This window comes from Balaenoptera physalus, assembly GCF_965194825.1.
Source record: "Balaenoptera physalus genome assembly, chromosome: 7".
In the NCBI taxonomy this organism is placed as follows: Eukaryota; Metazoa; Chordata; class Mammalia; order Artiodactyla; family Balaenopteridae; genus Balaenoptera; species Balaenoptera physalus.
Window position 1 is genome coordinate 103,833,875 of NC_138886.1, and position 20,241 is coordinate 103,854,115.

Here is a 20,241-nt window from a genome sequence, read left to right on the forward strand (position 1 = left end):
GTTGCTATGGAGATCCCAGGTCAGAATTCTGCTGCTGTATGTGGTCTAGCCATTGTCTGTTTGCATATTCAATATATCACTGCTTATTCAGTGTATCAATACCTATGCACATGTACATGTACAAATATACACACCCTTGTCCTCTATCAATGGACCCTCTACTTAAAAAACTTTGCATAGGGCTTCCCTGGTGGCGCAGTGGTTGAGAATCTGCCTGCCAATGCAGGGGACACGGGTTCGAGCCCTGGTCTGGGAAGATCCCACATGCCACGGAGCAACTGGGCCCGTGAGCCACAATTACTGAGCCTGCGCGTCTGGAGCCTGTGCTCCGCAACAAGAGAGGCCACGATGGTGAGAGGCCCGCACACCGCGATGAAGAGTGGTCCCCACTTGCCGCAACTAGAGAAAGCCCTCGCACGGAAACGAAGACTCAACACAGTCATAAATAAATAAATAAAAGAACGTGAATTTCTTTAAAAAAAAAAAAAAAGGAAAGGACCGAAGACCCAACACAGCCAAAAATAAATTAATTAATTAATTAAAAAAAAAAAAAAACTTTGCATAGAAAAAAGTCGTATTTCTCAGCACCTGTAATATTGTGTTCACTCAACTGGTATTTATTGATGATCAGGATATAAGGGCAGCAAGAAATTGGGCTACACTCTAAGTATACAGAAGCAAATGAGACACACATTGTCTCCAACCTCAAGAAGTATGTGGTCTTATGGAAAAGCCTAATTGCTTAGATTGTAATGACTTATGATGTCACAGTACAGCGGCCTGTCCTCCAGGAGGGCAAGTGTCGTCTGCTGTGAAAGCACTGCGGGCAGGGGCAGGGGTCAGGAAAGGCACAGAACCAGGCCAGGTCAAGCGACCTCCTGAAGATGAGACCTGAAGGAGTGGCTCAGGGCAGGTGCATAGCCCAGAGGTGACCCTCTGGGGCCACTGGGGGAGCCTCATGAGTGCCAGATGCAAGGAGGGAAGACTTCCAATGAAAAGGTGTCAAAACAGCCTAAAAAACAGAGACAGAAAACCATTCACACTGACCTCTGAGCAGAGGCTTCCCTCCTGTCCACCGGGTCATCCATCCCACGATATTTAGTCCTGAAGTCAGTGTCCTGAGCCAGGGACCAGGGGTTGAGGACCAGCTGTGGCCAAGAGACAAGAGATCTAAGCTTTGATGGAAGGAATACTCTTAGGGTGAAACTGACAGCCAACCAGTACATTTAAAATACACACACTCACATTCGCATGCACTAACTCACACTCACACACACTCATACAACCATAGACACACATACTTACCCAGATACATGCACTCACAAAAACTCCACACACACACACACACACACAGTGCTGCATATGGTGACAACCACTGTGGAAAAATGTAAGAGAGGAAGATAGAGAATGGAGGGTTGGGGCAGATCACAGTTTTCAATCATGTGATCTGAGAAGACGAGATCCGACACATGATCTGAAGAGGCGGGAACAAACCAAGACCTGAGACATGTGCTCCAGACAGAGGGAGCAGCAAATGAAAAGGGCTGGAGGCTCAGCTTGACATAATGAAGGACAAGCCATGAGGTCAGAGTGGCTGGAGCAGGGCAATCACAGGGGTCAGGTGAGTTCAGGAAGAAAACAGTCAGGATGTGAAAACCCGGTCAGGTCTTGTGAACAACTATAAGCACGTGGTTTTGCTTGGGGGGAAATGGGGAGCATTGGAGTGTTTGGGGCCGAGGGGTAACATGACCTGTCTTTGGTTTCCAGAGGCTCTCTGTGAGTGCTGCGTGAAGCACTGAAGGTAAGGGAGCAAGGGCAGCCTCAGGGAGCCCGTGGGGACGCTATTGCACTGATCCATGCAGGACATGGCGGTGGCCTGGCCCAGGATGGCAGCCATGCAGGTGGGGAGGGGAGCCAATCCGTCATGATGTTGTGGAGATCCGACCTCCTCAAAGTCCCTTACATCTGCCCACCTCTCCCACCTGGACCTCCTCAATGCAGAGCAAGCTCACCAGGGCTGCCTCCACACGGAGCTGCTCTAGCCATTTCCACTCTGGCCAGGAGGATCCCCTCAAATTACACGTGGCCCACCAGCCAGGCCCCAGCCCCCAAACTCTTCACACAGCAGACAATACTGGCACCCATGGCATCCCCTTATCATGTGTTTGGCACATACTAGGTATTCAGCAAAAATATGTGGAAGGAATAAATGAATTTCATATAAGGGTATCAAATCAGCTAATAAGAGCAACAGAAGCCACTAATGTCTAATCAATGCCTATAACCAATAAATATAATTTACTGACTCAGCAAAGTAGTAAAAATCCATCAGCAGTCTTTAGCCCTGTGTACATAGTCTGAAGTAGAGCAATCCCTCTGACAGCAGTAACAGGAGGTTCCATAAGGCAGTCACCAACTCTGGGAACATAGCTGAATGTATGCTCAATGGTTCATCCATGTTACTTTCTAAAGAAAATAACGTTATCCTTATTTCCGGACTTTACGACCACCCTGCAGATATCCAAGTAACAAGGTGACTTTAGATTCTAATTTCACACTGATTCCAAACAATGGAAATCAGCTAAGATCCTCTCTTTCTGTTGAAGAAAGGACATAAATACTTAATCTGACCAAGTATCAAAATCAGCCTAGATGAACTAAGGACAGGAGTACAGGATGACATAGACCAGTGAATTCTATGAGAACTCATGGTTAAATGTTCATTCCATGCAGTTAGATCATTGCAGAAGTGAGCTGCTAGGTGTCTTAGGTACCTCTTGCTGCCGTAACAAATTACCGTAAACTGTGTGGCTTAAAACAACATGAATGTATTATAATTCTGGGGGTCCAAAGCCCTAAGTCCATTTCACTGGGCTAGAATGAAGGTGCCAGTAGGCCTACCTTCCTTCTGAAGACTCCAGGGAAACACCTGTTTCCTTGCCTTTTCCAGCTTCAGAGGCTCTCCCTTTTCTTGGCTCATGACCCCTTCCTCCATCATCAAAGCACATTGCTCCAGACTCTGCTTCCATCCTTGCATCTTTGTTCTCCAGCTCCACCTCAGACTCTCCTGCCCCCTCTCTGATAAGAAACCTGGTGACTGGGGGCTTCCCTGGTGGCGCAGTAGTTGAGAGTCTGCCTGCCAATACAGGGGACACGGGTTCGAGCCCTGGTCTGGGAAGATCCCACATGCTGCGGAGCGGCTGGGCCCGTGAACCACAACTACTGAGCCTGCGCGTCTGGAGCCTGTGCTCCGCAACAAGAGAGGCCACGATAATAAGAGGCCCGCGCACCGCGATGAAGAGCGGCCCCCACTTGCTGCAACTAGAGAAAGCCCTCACGCAGAAATGAAGACCCAACACAACCAAAAATAAAAATTAATTAATTAATTAATTTAAAAATTATAAAAAAAAAAAAAAGAAACCTGGTGATAACATTGGGCTCACCCAGATATTCCAGGGCAATCTCTCCATCTCAAGATTTTTAAGTTAATTCCATCTTCAAAGAAATTTTTGCTATGTAATGTAACACATCTGCAGGCTCTAGGTGTTAGGATGTGAACATCTTTGGGGGGGCCATTATTCAGCCAACCATACTAAATAAATTCCAAATAAAAGCGTGGTTTAGATCAATCTGCACATTCCTTGGAGAATCACTATTTTCCTTAAAACTCTTCAGGGACTCCTGCTGGAGGTAAAATGAGCACTTTAATCTCCTGGCAATTTGATTTCCACCTGGGTAGTTAGGAGCAAGAAGCAATTGGAAAAAGGCTCCAGTAGGTCCACAGAGCACTCAGCTCCTGGACGACAGCTGAGCCGGCTGGCGGGCACCGTGGAAACACTCTTTCTCTGCAGTTGCTTGTGAGGCACCTGCTCAGTGGATTAAGGAATGACTAGATTTCCTTGGACTTGGAAGCCTCTCAAGCCCTCCTTAAAATAGATATTTCCAGAAAAGTAAAATGGAAAAAAAGTGTGTATCTATTAATATTTTATAATGGCCCTAAGACATGGATCACTGCCTGGATCCATGGGAACAACAAGAGGAGACGCCAGAAAGATGAATTAATACCGTGTGGAATCTTTTTCCCTTCAACTTGAACCTCTTCCCACACCTCCCCACCAGCCTCCATTCCAGTGAATTTTAAAATCTCTAGGTTTTGAGCTCTCCGAAACTCAAAGGAAGCCCCTGCAATCTTTATTTAAGTGACTTTTCTGCACGTCGGTTGTTATCTTCAAGATGTTCTGGCCATTGTTCACAACAGTGGCCATCCAGAGGCAAATGTGCGTGACTCCAATGTAGTCTTCCCTGGTTCTTATCGTTTCCTTTTCCACATGCAAAGTCCATCACAAAGCCTGCCAACTCTACCTCCGAACCACGTCTCAAACCTGCCCCAGGCTCTCCGTGCCCATTGCCAATGGGCCAGTGCAAGCTGCACTGCCCTTGCCTGGACCACGTGACAGCACCCTAACTGGCCTCCCGCAGCTTCCTCCCTCCTGGCCTCTTCTCCACCAGCTCCATCTGGGGTGACCCAGCCCATTTCTCCAGCCTCTACTCCATCCTTCCTCTCATTCACTCTGCTGTGATCTTAGCTTTCTTATGTTTCCCAGCACATGCCACCACCCTCTCTCACACTGTAAAGCCCTGCACACGCTGTTCCCTGCACTTCAACACCTTTCCCTTCACTCTCAGCAATGACAGCTCCCGATCCATCAACCTAAATATTTCCTTAACTACCCCGGGTGAAGCAAGGGCTCTCCAACAACTCTCCTCCTCCCCCGTGCACTGTTTGTTTCCTTCATGCTGCTTATCACAACCTGCAATTGCGATCAACCAATTGATTGATTCTCTCTTTCACTTGTTTCACTTCTGTGCCCCTAATTAGACTCTGCAGGGAAGGGCGTGCTACTTCCTTTTCCTGAAGCTTGCTCCCACGTGCAAGGAGCTGCACCAGGAGTGACACTCTTGGTGACTCTCCATGTCTCCTGACTCACCCCTTCAAAGGGAGAATGAGGGACTTTTACTGGGAGAGAAATTAGGAATGCTTTGTGTCAGGAGCCCACCCTGTCGACAGAGGGCCTGCGATCTGCTCCGTGCCCCTTTCACAAGCATTGAGGGTACAGCTGGTGTCTGGTCACAGGTGAGTGAGTCCATCTCCTGGGTGTCCAGGACCAGCATCTCTTGCCTCACATATAACTTAGACTTGTCACTTATGAGACCAATATTCTTACTATCATACACGTGACTCTTTGTCATAGTTGTCAAATACTGTAGTTGAGATAGGATCCCCTGAAGTGTTTTTTATTACCCACTCCTCATGGTAAAACAACAGCCAACCAAGCCCTGGCTGAGAGCTCAGCACATGCCCACCGCAGGTCTTGGCTCCTTGTGGTGATCAACAAGCCGGTATTGAACAAATGCAGTGATGGTTTGAAAGGATTCCTGAGCAAGTGAGTGGGTGAGAAGTGATGGGTAGAAATGTTTCTTGAGCAGGACAGCAGCCTTGAAGGCAGAGAGAACATTCGGAGCTTACACAGAAGCGTGGGGTAGGGTGGGAGGCCTGCTGCCCTCTGGAGCGGGTTGCTTTAGTTTTTCATCAATTGTGCCCCCGGGGAGGAATCCTGCACCTGCTAAAGTGGATGGCAGCCCCATGGGGTCCTGACCGGCTCAGCCAGGTCAGAAGCACCTGGTTGTGGGCCTGCTTCCTGTGAATGAGAGCCTGGTGTTAGTGGTCAGTGGGAGCTGATGAATGTCCTCACTGCCCCTCACCTCTTTATTGACTTGGTCCTGTGATAATATTTGATTCCATGTGTCTTAGTGAATGCCGGCTGCCATAACAAAATGCCACAGGGTAAGGTGGCTTAATCAACAAACATTTACTTCTCACAGTTCTTGATGCTGGAGGTCTGAGATCAAGGTGCCAGCAGATCCAGTGAGAGCCCTGTTTCTGGTTTGCATATGGCCACCTTCCCGCTGTCCTCACATGGTCTTGCCTCTTGCATAGGCACAGAGAAAGAGAGCAGGCTGACTGGGTCTCTTCTCATAGGCCCACCAGTCCTGTTGGATTAGGGCCCCACCCTTATGACCTCACTTAACCCTAATTACATCCTTAAAGGCTATATCGAAATACAGTCACATTGGGGGTTAGGGCTTCACCAGATGAATCTGGGGGGACACAATTTGGTTCATAACACCACATGAGATGCCCTCACTACCTTTCCTCAACCCAAATCAAGTGAAGTACAGCCCACGAGCAGCTCCATTTCACCACAGGAATGTGATAACAAAGGAAAGACAGCTCTTCCCATGGAAACCAATCAGAGCATACTCCGAAGATGACATTTTAGATGGAAACCAATCAGAGCATACTCCAAAGATGACATTTTAGATTCTTTTTAATTGTCCTTGTACTTCTCCTTGAGACCAACTTGAACCTAAATTGGAAAATGGGCCCATCTGCTCCTCCCTTCATTTCTTTGTCTGGTCTAATTTCACCACAAGGATCCAGGAAGCTTCCATAGAAACCTACACGGATAATGATTTGTTCTTAAATACCACATCCTCAAAGAAAAATCCAATTTAAAATGGAGAGCAATAACCATATCCTCAGGAACTGGGAACTGACCTCCGATGAATGTATCTTTTTCAGATTATTATTTTGCCCTGAAACTTTGCATCCCTGCCCCTGTCCTCCCAAGGGACCAGAGTGCAGCCATGGATGCCTGTCCCACAAATAGAAGCAGAGGTGTTCCTCCAGCCAGGGGTCAAGCGAACGGGCCAGCGGTCCTGGGGTCAGGAAAATAACCCTGCAGGGCAGGTGCTCATAGGATATGCTGCTTCCATAATAAGGTTCCCACGAGCATGCCAGGGTTAAAGCCAAACTCTCCAAAACGATTTCCTTAAGCAAACCCATTCCAGGAAGTCAGAGATGAAAAAAACATTTCAGGAGAACAGCTCAACCCGTGCAGAGCAGGAACTAGGAGATCCTGGATGCTTTAAGAAGACAAAAAAGTACATTTGAATCTCTAAACTCTGTCTAAATATTTAAGGATATGAAATAAAGCTATGTGACTTTTAAGACATTTACAGAGAGATGAAGCTTTTCCTCCATTTTTACTCGGTGTTCTATTGATGTTTGTACTACAAACGTTTTTAAAGAACTGCTAAATCCTTTTCCATCAGAGTGCGAGCTACAGTTGGTCTCCTGAGCATACAGGATCAGGCTGGTGTCAGGGCGCTCATCAACTCATAAGAGTCACCCCTGGTAGGGCATCCATGGTGCAATGTTCACAGGTTGGGCTGTTAACCTAAGTCCATACGGTGGTCCCCAGACTCTTCCTGCTTCCTTCCACCCCGCTGACCATGCTCCAGAGTCCCTGAGAATCTCTGCTCTTCCTCCAACGTTCCAAGCGAGTTCCCGCCTCATGTCCTTTGCATTCTCATATCCCCACCTGGAACACTCTCTCCCCAGAAACCCACATGGCTGTCTCACTCATGTTACTTATGGTCTCTGCTTAAATACCTCCTTTCATGAGGCATCTCTGACCATACTTTGACACTCTTCCTCATAGATCTTATCACCATATGCCATGTAGATATGCCATGTACTGTTGACTGCCCTGTGTCCCACCCAGGAAGTGAGAGCTTCAGGACAGAGTCTTCATTCAATCGATTCTGTTGCCTACTGTATCCCAGGTGTCCGGAACGTAGCCTGTGCATAACAGACACTCAATAAATACTTGCTGAATGAGTGAATGACCATATCACAGGCCCCATCGTATCAGGAACTCCTAGAAAGCAGGCATTGTCTCATTTATATTCACATGCTCAACCTGTGGATCAGCATTCAACAAATGCTTGGATTTGATTGCCTGCAGCTCTTCTCTAACTGCATATGTGATGGCTTTGGGTGTGTTTGTCTTATCTCAGCTAGAGACAGGACTGGACTCTGCCTTGGACCTCTGTAATCAGCCTCGTAGGTAAGACATGTGTCGGATACGTGATGGACACTTGCATACAGAGATCAAATGTTAGTGAATCTTTAATGCTTTAGAAGTCACATCCAGAATGTTTAGGGACGCAAGATCTTCATTTTCTATTGTTCTATACTTGGGGAGCTGGAGGTCTGGGAGTGTGGAAAGGTTCCTATCTGCTTAGATTGAGGGGGAAGAAACAAATATGCCCTATTTTTCTGAAAAGCTGTCTTAGGTGTTACATATGTCATGACAGGCCGATTATGCTGTGGTAACGACCCAGCTCACATCTCAGTGGCTTAGCACAGCCAGCATTCATTTTGCAGTCATCTCAAGCCTGCCAGGGGACCAGGTATTTCTTTGCCTGTGGGACTGGCATTCTGAGCCACCAACGGTGTCTCCATATCAATACATGCTTCCTGGATCAGAGAGGCAGGCGAAGGAAGAGAGGAAAGCACTGGTAAATAAATACCTCCAGGCCTGGAAAGGACACGTCACTTCCACTCATGTTTCACCTGATCACAGTAAATCCAAGAGTCCAGGAGGTACCACTCTCTCAGGCAAGTACAATGTAGATCTCCACGTTTGGGAACAGCAGTGAGATCTGCCATGGGGCCATTCCATTTCTCTTTAACTTTAGAGAGACCACCCTGGTGTACAGACCCCTCTTAAATCCTTTGGGGGAGGAAGCCCCATCCTTCTGAACCACAGAACAGTTACCTACAGGTGCATCCACGATAGCATTGCCTCGTGGCAACTAGGACCTCACCTGACCTGCCCCAGGCCTTGACATCTGTGTGCCACTCTAAGCCACAGTACTAGATCAGATGATCTAGAAGATGCTGTGGACAGAAAAGAGCCAAGGATCATGCCCTGGGAAGTGACAATGTGTAGACACTGGGTGTGTGGAAGGATCCAGGAAAGGTGCTGAGAACAAGCAGCTAGTGAGATGGGAGATGCAGAGAGTGCGTCCGGGAAGGCACTGAAGACTGTGTTTCAAAGGGGAGGGAGGGACCCACCATGCCAAACGCTCTTCTACAATGCGACCTTGTCACCCTTTCAGAGGCAAAGTTCATTTTTCACCCTCCCTCTTGAATCCGAATGGTTCCAGTGACACTTTGACCATCAAAACCCAGCAAAAGGAGCCCGTACCTGCTTAGGTGGAGCCCATAAGTGACCTGGCAGTTTCTGCTTTTTGTCTCCTGAATGCTCACCTTTGGAATACTCTCTCGTGGAACCCAACGCCACTCAATGAGAAGCCCAAGCCACATGGAGAGGCCATGTGCAGGTGCTATGGTCAAGGGTCATGCTGACCTCCCAGCCCACAGGCAACACCGACTGCTAGCTGGGTGAGTGCGCCATCTTGGATGCACAGCCCAATCTTGCCTTTGGGGGCCATCTGACAGCAACCACACAAAAAGCCCATCTAGAACCATCCACCTGGGCCCGGTCAACCAACAAAATCATAATGATTCATAGCAATATATTGTTGTTTAAATTGGGGGGCACCTTGTCATGCAGCAATAGATAGCTGGAGCCAGGATTGACCACTGGATTTAGCTATGTCAAGGTCAATGGTGACCTTGAAGGGGAAAAAAAATAGGACTGGAATGGACTCAAGGGAGAATGGGGAGAGAAGTGAAAACAGAATCATTCAAGGAGTTTTGCTGTAAAGAGGAGCAGAGAAAGGAGCTGGAAAGACTGGTTAGGAGACTTATTATGGCATGTTTATACACTAATGGGAATGATTCCGCAGATAGGAAAATTGATAGTGCAAGAGTAAAGGGGAAATTGCTACAGCAAAGTTAAGGAGTGCAAATGAGTGTGGAAGATGATGGAGACTCTGTCCTTCTGTAGGAGCACTGATGACTCACCCCAGTGATGAAGGCTGTCCTCACCCCATGGGAGGCTGAAGCATCACCCAGGAGAGAGGACAGCACCCAGGGCTACACACAGAGGCTGACCGATGTGGCAGGGAGCTTGTGCAGGTTCATATCTGGAGGCTTGTGTTTTCTCTATGGAAGATATGTCATATCTTCAGTAGAGAGTAGGAAGGGAAAGGAAGGGTGGAAGGTGTGAGGAGAGAGAATTTCAAGGAGCCAGGCAGGGAAGCAGAGGGGACTGTGTGTGCTGTGAGTGCTGGAGGAACACAGGCAAGGGCTCCCTGCCCATGAGGATGCTGGAGGGCTTCACAAGGAAGTAACATTTACAGGGAATTTTAGACAAAGAAGAAGAATTTGCTGGGTGGATGCAGGTGGAGGGGTGGGGTGCAGATTTGAGAAAAGAAAATGTGGGGAAACATGGAAACAGGAAGAAACAAAAGTGCTATAATGCAGGGACTGACAAGATCAAGTGTGCTGGGTCAGGACCTTTCCCAGCCTTAGGGACAGGCAGGATTTGCACAGGTGCAGAGGACAAACACTGGTGTCAAATATACTGCAATAAATCTACTATTTTGGTTATATGGCAAGTGTTAATGAACCAGGGTATTTATTCATTCATCCAACAAACAATTATCATGTTCTATTGTAGTTTAAATTAGTTTGGGCTTTAAATACAAAGAAATATAACATTAGCTTAAAAGAAATAAAAGTTTCTCTTTTGTGTAAAAGACAGCAAAACTAGTAAAAGAAGTGTTGAGGTCAACAGTTCAGTTAACTAGTAGTGTAATTTCAAAATGCTATCAGGAACACAAGCTTTGTTCTAGATTACATAGCCATTGTTAACATTTTGCCCTCTTCCTTGGGCTTCCAAATAGCTACCAGAGCTCCAGCCATCACATCTGCATTCCAGGGCACACTCACTCCTTTTAAAGAGATGTGCTAAACCCAGCTTTTGTCCTTCCCTAGATTTGCTAGGACTTGGCTGCTGCTCTATCACTTCCTCTCCTAGACTGGCTGTCTCAACTCACTCTGAGGTAAAGGCAGGCGGCATCACAGCTTCTATTGTTCCCACCACAGAGGATGATAGCAACTCTGGTACCCACAAAGGCTATGACACTTCTCCTCACTTCTGGGCTCAGATGAAGCTCCACACCATCAGCGGTGGAACCTGGCCTTCCCCAAGGCTACCTCAGGAGTGATACAAACAGGACAGGAAGTAAGGAGTTGTATCCCATGGGTCAAAATTTGAAAAATAAGAGGTTTGAGACAGGACGCTGGCAGATACACTGGTCTCCCTCCCTCCCTCAGATGGACTGTTCTGTTGGAGAGGAGTTCCATATGACCAAGTAAGTTGCCACGCTTCTCTGGGAAGCTGTGGACAGCTCAGTAAGGCGTCTCCCATGTTTGCCATCTGTCTCTCCCGCTGCAGAGTCCATTTTCCTGACTCTCACTGCCCTGGGATGACACGTCCCAATAAAGCCTCTGTACGTATGCTTTGCAGGCTGTTCCGCAGGGAAGCCTGGCTGAGCCAGGGGCTCCTCCAGAGTCCACACAATGCTTGGGGCCACATCTCATGGAGGAGGATGTAGGAACACGGTCACACGTAGCCACAAAGAAGCTGAGAAACATGGTCTTTCACTGACTGCCGTAATGAGCCCAGATAAAACTTTGAGCTCTTGTTACTAAGGAGGAATAGAGAATGGATGTCGGGGGAGGTAACCAGCAGGCTCTGGCAAAGCACATGTTCAGTGAATGAGCCTGCCTCATCTAGAAATTTAAGACATTACAAGGAATTTATGCTATGGGCTGATATTTAACACAGCGAACTCACGCCAGTAAGCATGTAACTGGGCTTTCAATTCAGACCTCCCTTAATTTATAAATCAACATCAAGACAAATCTTCCTGTAGCCCTGTCTGGTGGATGCCAGAGTGACCCTGGTGATTTCCGAGGAACCAGTGAAGGAGAGAGAGCTGTAAACAGACACAACAGCTCCACAACCATACCAGGCATGACACATTTCCAGGGAAAGCTTAAGGCACAAATTCCTCATATTTGCTGGCAGTTAAACCCTCGCTAATATCAATCCCCTTTTCAGGAAAAGCAATCCTGTCCTGGTAACAGGAAGCAGGAGCTTGTGAGCTCCCACAGCTCTGCACAAACACAGGGTGCCCCCCTCAAGAACCTCTGCACACCCCCAAACACAGGAGACCCCCAGTAACCTCTGCACATCCCCAAATGCAGGGTGCCCCCAGTAACCCCTGCACACCCCCAAACACAGGGTGCCCCCAGTAACCTCTGCAGACCCCCAAACGCAGGGTGCCCCCAGTAATCCCTGCACACCCCCAAACTCAGTGTGCCCCCAGTAACCTCTGCAGACCCCCAAACGCAGGGTGCCCCCAGTAACCTCTACACACCCCCAAATGCAGGGTGCCCCCAGTAACTCCTGCACACCCCCAAACGCAGGGTGCCCCCAGTAACCTCTGCACACACCCAAATGCAGGGTGCCCCCAGTAACCCCTGCACACCCCCAAATACAGGGTGCCCCATGATAACCTATGAGACAGCCAGTGTTCCTGGGGAGAAAAAAATTCCTGGTAAAAGCCAATCGAAATGCATTTAGAAGAAGGAAGGAGAAAAATATTCAAGCAATTAACCAGCATTTTTACTCTTCTGCTGACCAAATTACATGCCACTTGCAGACAAACTCTGAAGCCTGTGACGTTCAACTTTCTGGGACAAAGTGCTGCTCGATGGCATCGGTTGATTTAACTGTTTCTGGATTTGAAGCTAAAATCTCTTGACAGTTTTCGCTAGAAGTCCTTTATTGGGACTTGGAAGTTTTCTAGTCAGATATAATAAATACATGAAGTCTCCATTCATGTAAAACTTGGAGTCCGTGAAATGGGAGCTGAATAAAATTACTTTCAGTGTACTGGGACCTAACTGCAGAGGAAAATATGTAAGATGACCCAGGCTTTCTGTTCCACAGGAAAGGGCATTTCAGGGAAGCTGGACAACAGTGGTGGAATAAATCCATGTGGTGTCAACCCAATTGTGGGGAAGGGATGAGCAATGCTCACCAATTATCATCATTTCACAGACCCAGCAAGCAACTTTGTCAAGGAAAGATTCCCATCCCCTATTTACAGATGAAGAAACCGAGTCTCAGGAGATGCAAGGAGCTTGTTTGGGCTAGGCAAACACAAATTTGCCGTTTGGTCACTTTTAGTTGAAATCCAACAATCTTTCCACCGTGATCTAAAAACAAGCTTTAGGCAAAATAAATTCATTTGTGTCCATCTCTTTCCAAAGGGGACCACTGACCCATATTTCTGCAGGATCATATTTCTGGAGTATTCTTAGAAGTTTCAAGCTCCGGCCCCAGGAGAGTTCAGACCTTTCTTTTGTGTCTCCATTTCCAGCAACAGGAAAGTAGTCCAGCAAGTAGTAAGTGGTCAGGACAGGGTATCCTTCGCCATCCAAACTTCAGTATCGAAGCAAGAACCAAATATCGTTAGCCCCTGAGGGACAGATCTGCCCATGTTGAGTGGAAGGCATAGGTGTGGATGCTGAGGAAGAAAGAATAGAACTTTCCATGCACAAAGAGGTCTGCTTTGCTTGCCTGCATCGATTGGCATTTCATCAGCTTCAACGCAGTGTGATTCTTGTATTGAACCAAAAGGGACAAAGTCAGGCTGGTCACGGTCATATTTTGCATCGGACCCCTGCTCGCCCATGAACAAGCCGTTATTGAGAAACTAGCAGGTGCCGCATAGGATGGAGGGGAAATGGAGGTGAGTCTGAAAGAGCCTGGCACGGAGGAGAGCTGGTGATCCAAGAACCGTGCTGCTTGGAACCACAAAGCGTGTCTTAAACAGCCATTCTAGGAGGTCTGACCTGCTGTCAAGTTCATTGTCTAGCCTCAGGTGCTGTATGCTGAGCACGTTCCCACCTCTCCTCCTGGTGGTATCCTTTGCTCCACAGCGCATTCCCACGAAGTAGGCATCCCTGGATCCTGAGCTGGCCTGCTGAGGAAACAAGGTTGTAATAAATTCAAACAAATGTACCGGGACCACACCCCAATACTGGGACGGGGACTTTCACCTACATCTTTTGTATCCGGTCTAGTGTTTGTTCCCTTTCACCAACGCCCTTTCCTGAATTCTAGCTTTTGTGACGTCTCTAAGCAACAGTTACTAGGTCAGAAAATCTCTCGGGATTTTTTCTTGCAAATGCACCATTTATACAGAGCTGTGATGAGCACATCACCAGCTGGCTCCTTAGAAACCATATGCTGGGTGAGGCCACAGGACACATCAGCATCCGCTGTGGATATGCATAGTCCATTGCTACTTGACACCTACATTTGAGAAGACCTTTGTACTATTAAAATTAGAGGGAAATGTGATCTGCCAAAGTCCCACTTAAGTGGCCCTTGTTCCCAGGAAGAAGTATGGACCACAGTACGAGATTTTGAATCTGTCTGCTAGGGCCTCTGCCTTTTTAAGTTTGGGGGAAAACAAAATAGAAACGTGGAACATTTACATACAACCACTTTTAAGTCTTTTTTTTTTTTTTTTAAGTTTAATTTTTATTTATTTATTTATGGTCGTGTTGGGTCTTCGTTTCTGTGCTAGGGCTTTCTCTAGTTGTGGCAAGTGGGGGCCACTCTTCATCGCGGTGCGCGGGCCTCTCATTATCGCGGCCTCTCTTGTTGCGGAGCACAGGCTCCAGACGCACAGGCTCAGTAATTGTGGCTCACAGGCCTAGTTGCTCCGTGGCATGTGGGATCTTCCCAGACCAGGGCTCGAACCCGTGTCCCCTGCATTGGCAGGCAGATTCTCAACCACTGCGCCACCAGGGAAGCCCCATACAACCACTTTTAATTAAGAACAGAGGGACCCATCAGTCCCTAATCAGTACTAAAACATGTCAGAGGAAACAGCACACACTGAAAAGAAAAGAATACAGGCCTTTGAGTTCATGTCTGGGAAGAGTCCCAGAGAGCTTCATTGCTCCATCCACCCGGGCTCACCAGTGGGTCAAGTGTTATCCCAAATGACCCCAGGCACTGCTTGGCACTGATATCTCTGAAGGCAAGTGTCTGCGGTTCCTTCAGGGGACAATAGAGTTTGATGATAAGGAAGCATGAGTTATTTAGTAGTAATGTTCTTAAAAATGTCTTTTTAAAAAAGTGACCTGGTAAAGAATGGGAAGATGGCAGAGGAGACTCCAGCCAAGACACCTGGCAAGTGTTCAGGAGGAGACACAACTCTCCCTTCATGAGGGCAAAGCCACACACCAGGAGCCCACATCACGCTGAGGCAGGTGTTTGAAGAATGGACACAGGTCACCCACCCAGCCTCTTGGAAGTAAGAAGGTCCATGCAGGTCACTGTACCTGATGTGTGAAATGTCACGGAGGTGTCTTTCTCCCACATGGGGAATCAGCTGGGAGCTAGCACCCCAGGAGAAACACCTGTTCCTCACACCCCACTCTCATGGATAAAATGCGACCCTATCAAAGATACAAAAAGCTAGAGACCGTAGAATTTTATGGTGCCCTCGTTAATAAGAAGGTGGAAGGGGGAACAGATTTTTAAATGCTGCATATGACTGTCTCAAAAACCTCTAGCCCAGTTCAGAAGAGAGAAGAGTCAGTCCTTAGGTACCAGAAATGAAGCAGAGACACTCAAACAGGAGCAAAAACCTATGCTCCTCCATGCCCCACAACCTGGAAACAGGCTCAGTGGTATTCTGGGTGGGAGGTGGGATGTGGACCCACCCAGGCAACCAAGATCCCAGCATCTAGCTGTGAGAATGGAAGGGCTATCCATAAATGACCATCCCTCCCTGTGAAAAGAGGAGGTTAGAGGAATTCCAGCTGCCAGTCCTGGGATGTGTCAAGCAGGATTGCCATCTGCCTGGGGCTCTGAATGGGAAAAAAAAAAGGTTTCCCATGAGAAATCAAACCCTCAAGCTGTACCACATGCATGTAAGGATTCCAAATTTGCACTGTTCATATGGTTCAGGGGATCTTAAGCCAAGAAATGAATGTAAAAACTTGTCCTGGATGGGTGAAACCTGGGGCCCCCCAGCAGAAGAAAAACAAAGCCATTCCGTGGGAATATTTTCACAACCCAGGATAAACGTGCCTCAGGCCTCCCACATGTGATCTGGGCCCCCGGTCTGCTCAGGCTTGGTCTCCACATGCCACTTCCATTTTCTTGTTAAAACTCTGTTAAGCATGCAGATTGCAATCTCTGAATTTCCCACTAAAAAGGACCAAAGCTCCTTGAGGAATGGCTGACTCCACACCTGGGGCAGCAAGTGTACAAGATGCAACAGGAACAATTGCTCTTATCTGAAAGCAAGGATGCTAATAAAACTATGAGGGTTGTGCAAAAAAGAATCAGGAAGCACTGAGAATGGGATCTCATGGCCATAGAAGGGACAGTAAGAGCAACAGCAAAGATCATAAGGGCTGTAGATTAAAACACAACAAGGTATTTAAATCCTTGGATACATAATGGTATTTTTTTTCAAAAGTTATTACAGGAATTAACTCATTATCTTGAAAACTGGTAAATAAAGGGAAAGCATCAAAGATTTATCCTGCCTTCCCTATATAAACTTTTCACTGGGTATCAAGTAGCTAATGAGAGAAAATTTCCTCTTTATAGAAATATCCCAGCTAATGAATGATGAAACAATGCTGGAAATAGACATCCAATTTTGTACCATTAATGAGAGTATGTATTGGGGAAATGAACTTCAGTGGCTTTTGATATCACAAAGAGAGACAAGTAGATATCATGTACTGTCTGATGTAAGTACACACCATCTGTGAAATAGCCTCTCCCCCCAAAAAAATCAATCAATCAATTCAATCTAAAGTAAAATAATCCTCTGAATTCAACTACCAATATATAGGAAATACCAAAGACAGAAGAACAAGGTAAATAAAAATATGGGGAAGAAATCAACAAGATCCTAACTGTTGGGAATTCTATAAGGCAAATAACTAAATTTGAGAAAATAAGCAAGAAAGATAAAGAGGGAAGCTATAGATTAAAAGAGAGTTGTAAGGCGTAGCAATCTTTTCCAATGTAAGAATCTTATTTGAATAGTCATTCAAATAATTGATAAAAATTTTAATTATAGAACATGGCCAAGTGAGACTGTGAGGTACATAAGACTGATTCAATATTAGAAAATCAATTAATATAATCTACCACATCAACAGGCAAAAGAAGAAAAATTATATGAACATATCAATTGATGCAGAAAAAGCATTAAAAAAACACATCTGGGCTTCCCTGGTGGTGCAGTGGTTGAGAATCTGCCTGCTAATGCAGGGGACATGGGTTCAAGCCCTGGTCTGGGAACATCCCACATGCCGCGGAGCAACTGGGCCCGTGAGTCACAACTACTGAGCCTGCGCGTCTGGAGCCTGTGCTCTGCAACAAGAGAGGCCGCGATAGTGAGATGCCCACGCACCGCGATGAAAAGTGGCCCCCGCTTGCCACAACTAGAGAAAGCCCTTGCACAGAAACGAAGACCCAACACAGCCAAAAATAAATAAATAAATAAGTAATTTTTTTTAAAAAACGCATCCATCCATGATAAAAAAAAAAAAAAATTTCAGCATAGTAGGAGTAGAGTAGAACTTCCTCACCTTGATAGAGAACATGTACCAAACACACACACAAAAAAAACAAAAAGCCACTATAGCTAATATCATAGTTAATGGTGAGAAACTAGATGCTTTCTCCCTAAGATGTGAGATAAGGCAAAGATGTCTCCTCTTACCACTCCTAATCAATATTGTATTGGAAGTGCTAACTGGTGCAATAGGAGAAGAAAAGGAAATAAAAGATATATGAATTAGGAAGAAAGAAATAAAACTGATTTGCTCACAGGTAACATAATTGTCCATGTAGAAAATCCCAAAGAATAAACAAAAACAACGGAAAAACACACCTCTTGGAAGTAATAATTGAGCATAGCAAAGTTTCAGGATACAAGGCTAATATAAAAAGTCAATCACTTTCTTATACCAGCAATGAACAATTAGAATTTGAAATTAGAAACACAGTGTCATTTACAATAGCAATAAAAATGGATTTAGATATAAATCTAACAAAAATTTACAGGATCTGTATGCAGAAAACGACAAACTATTAGGGAAAAAATAAAAGATCCTGGTTGGAAGACTCGATATTGTTAAGAGGTCAATTCTTCCCATCTTGATTATAGATTCTATGAAATAGCAATAAAGTGTCAGCAAACTATAGTGTCTGAGTCTAAAGTTTATAGGGAATAGCGAAAGATCTAAAATAGCCAAAACAGTATTTAACACCAAAGAGGAGGAAGAGGAAGTAGAGGAGGAGGAGGAGCAGAAGAAGGACAAAGTTGAAGGACTGATAATTCTTGATTTAAATACTTACTCTAGAGCTACTGTAATCAAGACAGCATGGTACTGATGAAAGAATAGACAAAATCAATGGAACAGAATAGAGAGCCTAGAAATAGCTGACGCAAATATAGTCAACTGGTCTTTAATAAATTACCAAAGGGATTTAGTGGAGAAATGATAGTCTTTTTTAACAAATGCTGCTGAAACAACCGGATGTTCATTAATGAAATCTAACATGCACAAAAAATGATGAAACTAACACATACCTTACACCTTTCACAAAAGTTAACACAAAGATCAAAGACCTAAAATGTAAGACTATAAAATTTCTAGAAGAAAAGATAAGAAAAATTCTAGGTGATTTGGGGTTTGGTAATGAGTTTTTAGATAGACCAAAAGCACAACCTATGAAAAAAAAACTTAGACTATATTAAAATTTAAAACTTCTGCTCTGCAAAAGACATTGTTAAGAGAGTAACAGATAAACCGTTTGCAAAACACATGTCTGGTAAAGGACTCAAACCCCAAACACAGGCATACCTTGGAAATATTACAAGTTCCATTCCAAACAATCCCAATAAAGCAAATATAGCAATAAAGTCAGTCACATGAATTTTTTGGTTTCCCAGTGCACATAAAAATTATGTAGTCTATTAAGTGTGTAAAAGTGTTATGTCTAAATAGAGAATATACATACTTTAATTAAAAATACTTTCTTGCTAAAAGTATGAGCATTAGTGAGTCAATCTTTTTGCAATAGTGACATCAAAGATCTCTGATCACAGATCACTGTAACAAATATAATAATGATGAAAAGTTTGAAATATTGCAAGAATTACCAAATTGTGACACAGACACATGAAGTGAGCAAATGATGTTGGAAAAATGGCACCGATATACCTGCTCGGAGCCCAGTTGCCACAAACCTTCAATTCGTAAAAAACGCAATATCTGCGAAGCTCAATAAAGTAAAGCACAATAAAATGAGGTATGCTTGTATACCCAAAAATGCTCTTAAAATTCAGTGTTAATAAAACAAACTACTTGTTTAAAAATGACTACAGAATCTGGACAGACATCTCACGAAGGAAGATATACAGATGGCAAATAAGCATATGAAAAGATGATCAACATAATTTGTCATCATAGAATTACAAATTAAAATAACAATAAGACTACACACCTATGAAAATAGCTAAAATCCAAATGGTGGTGAGGATGTGGAACAACAGAAACTCTCATTCATTGTTGGTAGGAATGCAAAATGGCACAGCCACTTTGGAAGACAGTTTAACAGTTTCTTACAAAGCTAATCATAGTTACATGAGCCTGCTGGGGCTCCCATAACAGAATACCACAGACTGGGTAGCTCAGACACTATAGACAGAAAAGCAAAAGAGTAATAAAAAGTCTTAATTATAAAAAGAATAACTTCCCAAGAATTTATAATACTACTATCCTTGGGAAGAGCTAACAGCATAGCCTCAAAGGAATTAAAACAAAAACTAACATAATTTCCAGAAGAAAGTGAAAAATATAAAATCATACTAAGAGATTGTATTACTCTCTCAGAAAATGAAGCAGACCCCCCCCCCAAAAAAAAAAAAGTTAGGATTTCGTTTTGAATCCTGCTGAGTATACCAATCTAGGAGACATATGCAAGACCCTGCATCCAACAAACAGAAAATGCAACATGCATTTCAAGAATGCATGAAATGTTTTCTAAAAGAGACCACCCCCTGGACCACAAAAGAAGTCTCAACACATACTCCAAAATCAATATCATGTAGACCACATTCTCTGTCAATCAGATGACAAAATCAGAAACCAATGCCAATAAAATAACTGAAAATATGCCTTATATCTAAAAATTTAAAAGCATATTTCAAAAAAAAATATGTGTATCACCAGGTCATCGTGCCTTTTGCCGTGTCAACCCACCATAGGCTTGCTGACTTTCAATTCTAAGC

General features: G+C 45.0%; 1 long non-coding RNA gene across 1 annotated transcript; it reads left to right on the plus strand.

Moving 5' to 3' along the window:
• Window positions 1-555: 555 nt before the first annotated feature.
• LOC309664699 lies at window positions 556-19,813 on the plus strand. Its single transcript, XR_014265990.1, has 2 exons — window positions 556-12,141; window positions 12,365-19,813. It is a non-coding gene; the product is annotated as an uncharacterized lncRNA (long non-coding RNA).
• The last annotated feature ends 428 nt before the right edge of the window (window positions 19,814-20,241 follow it).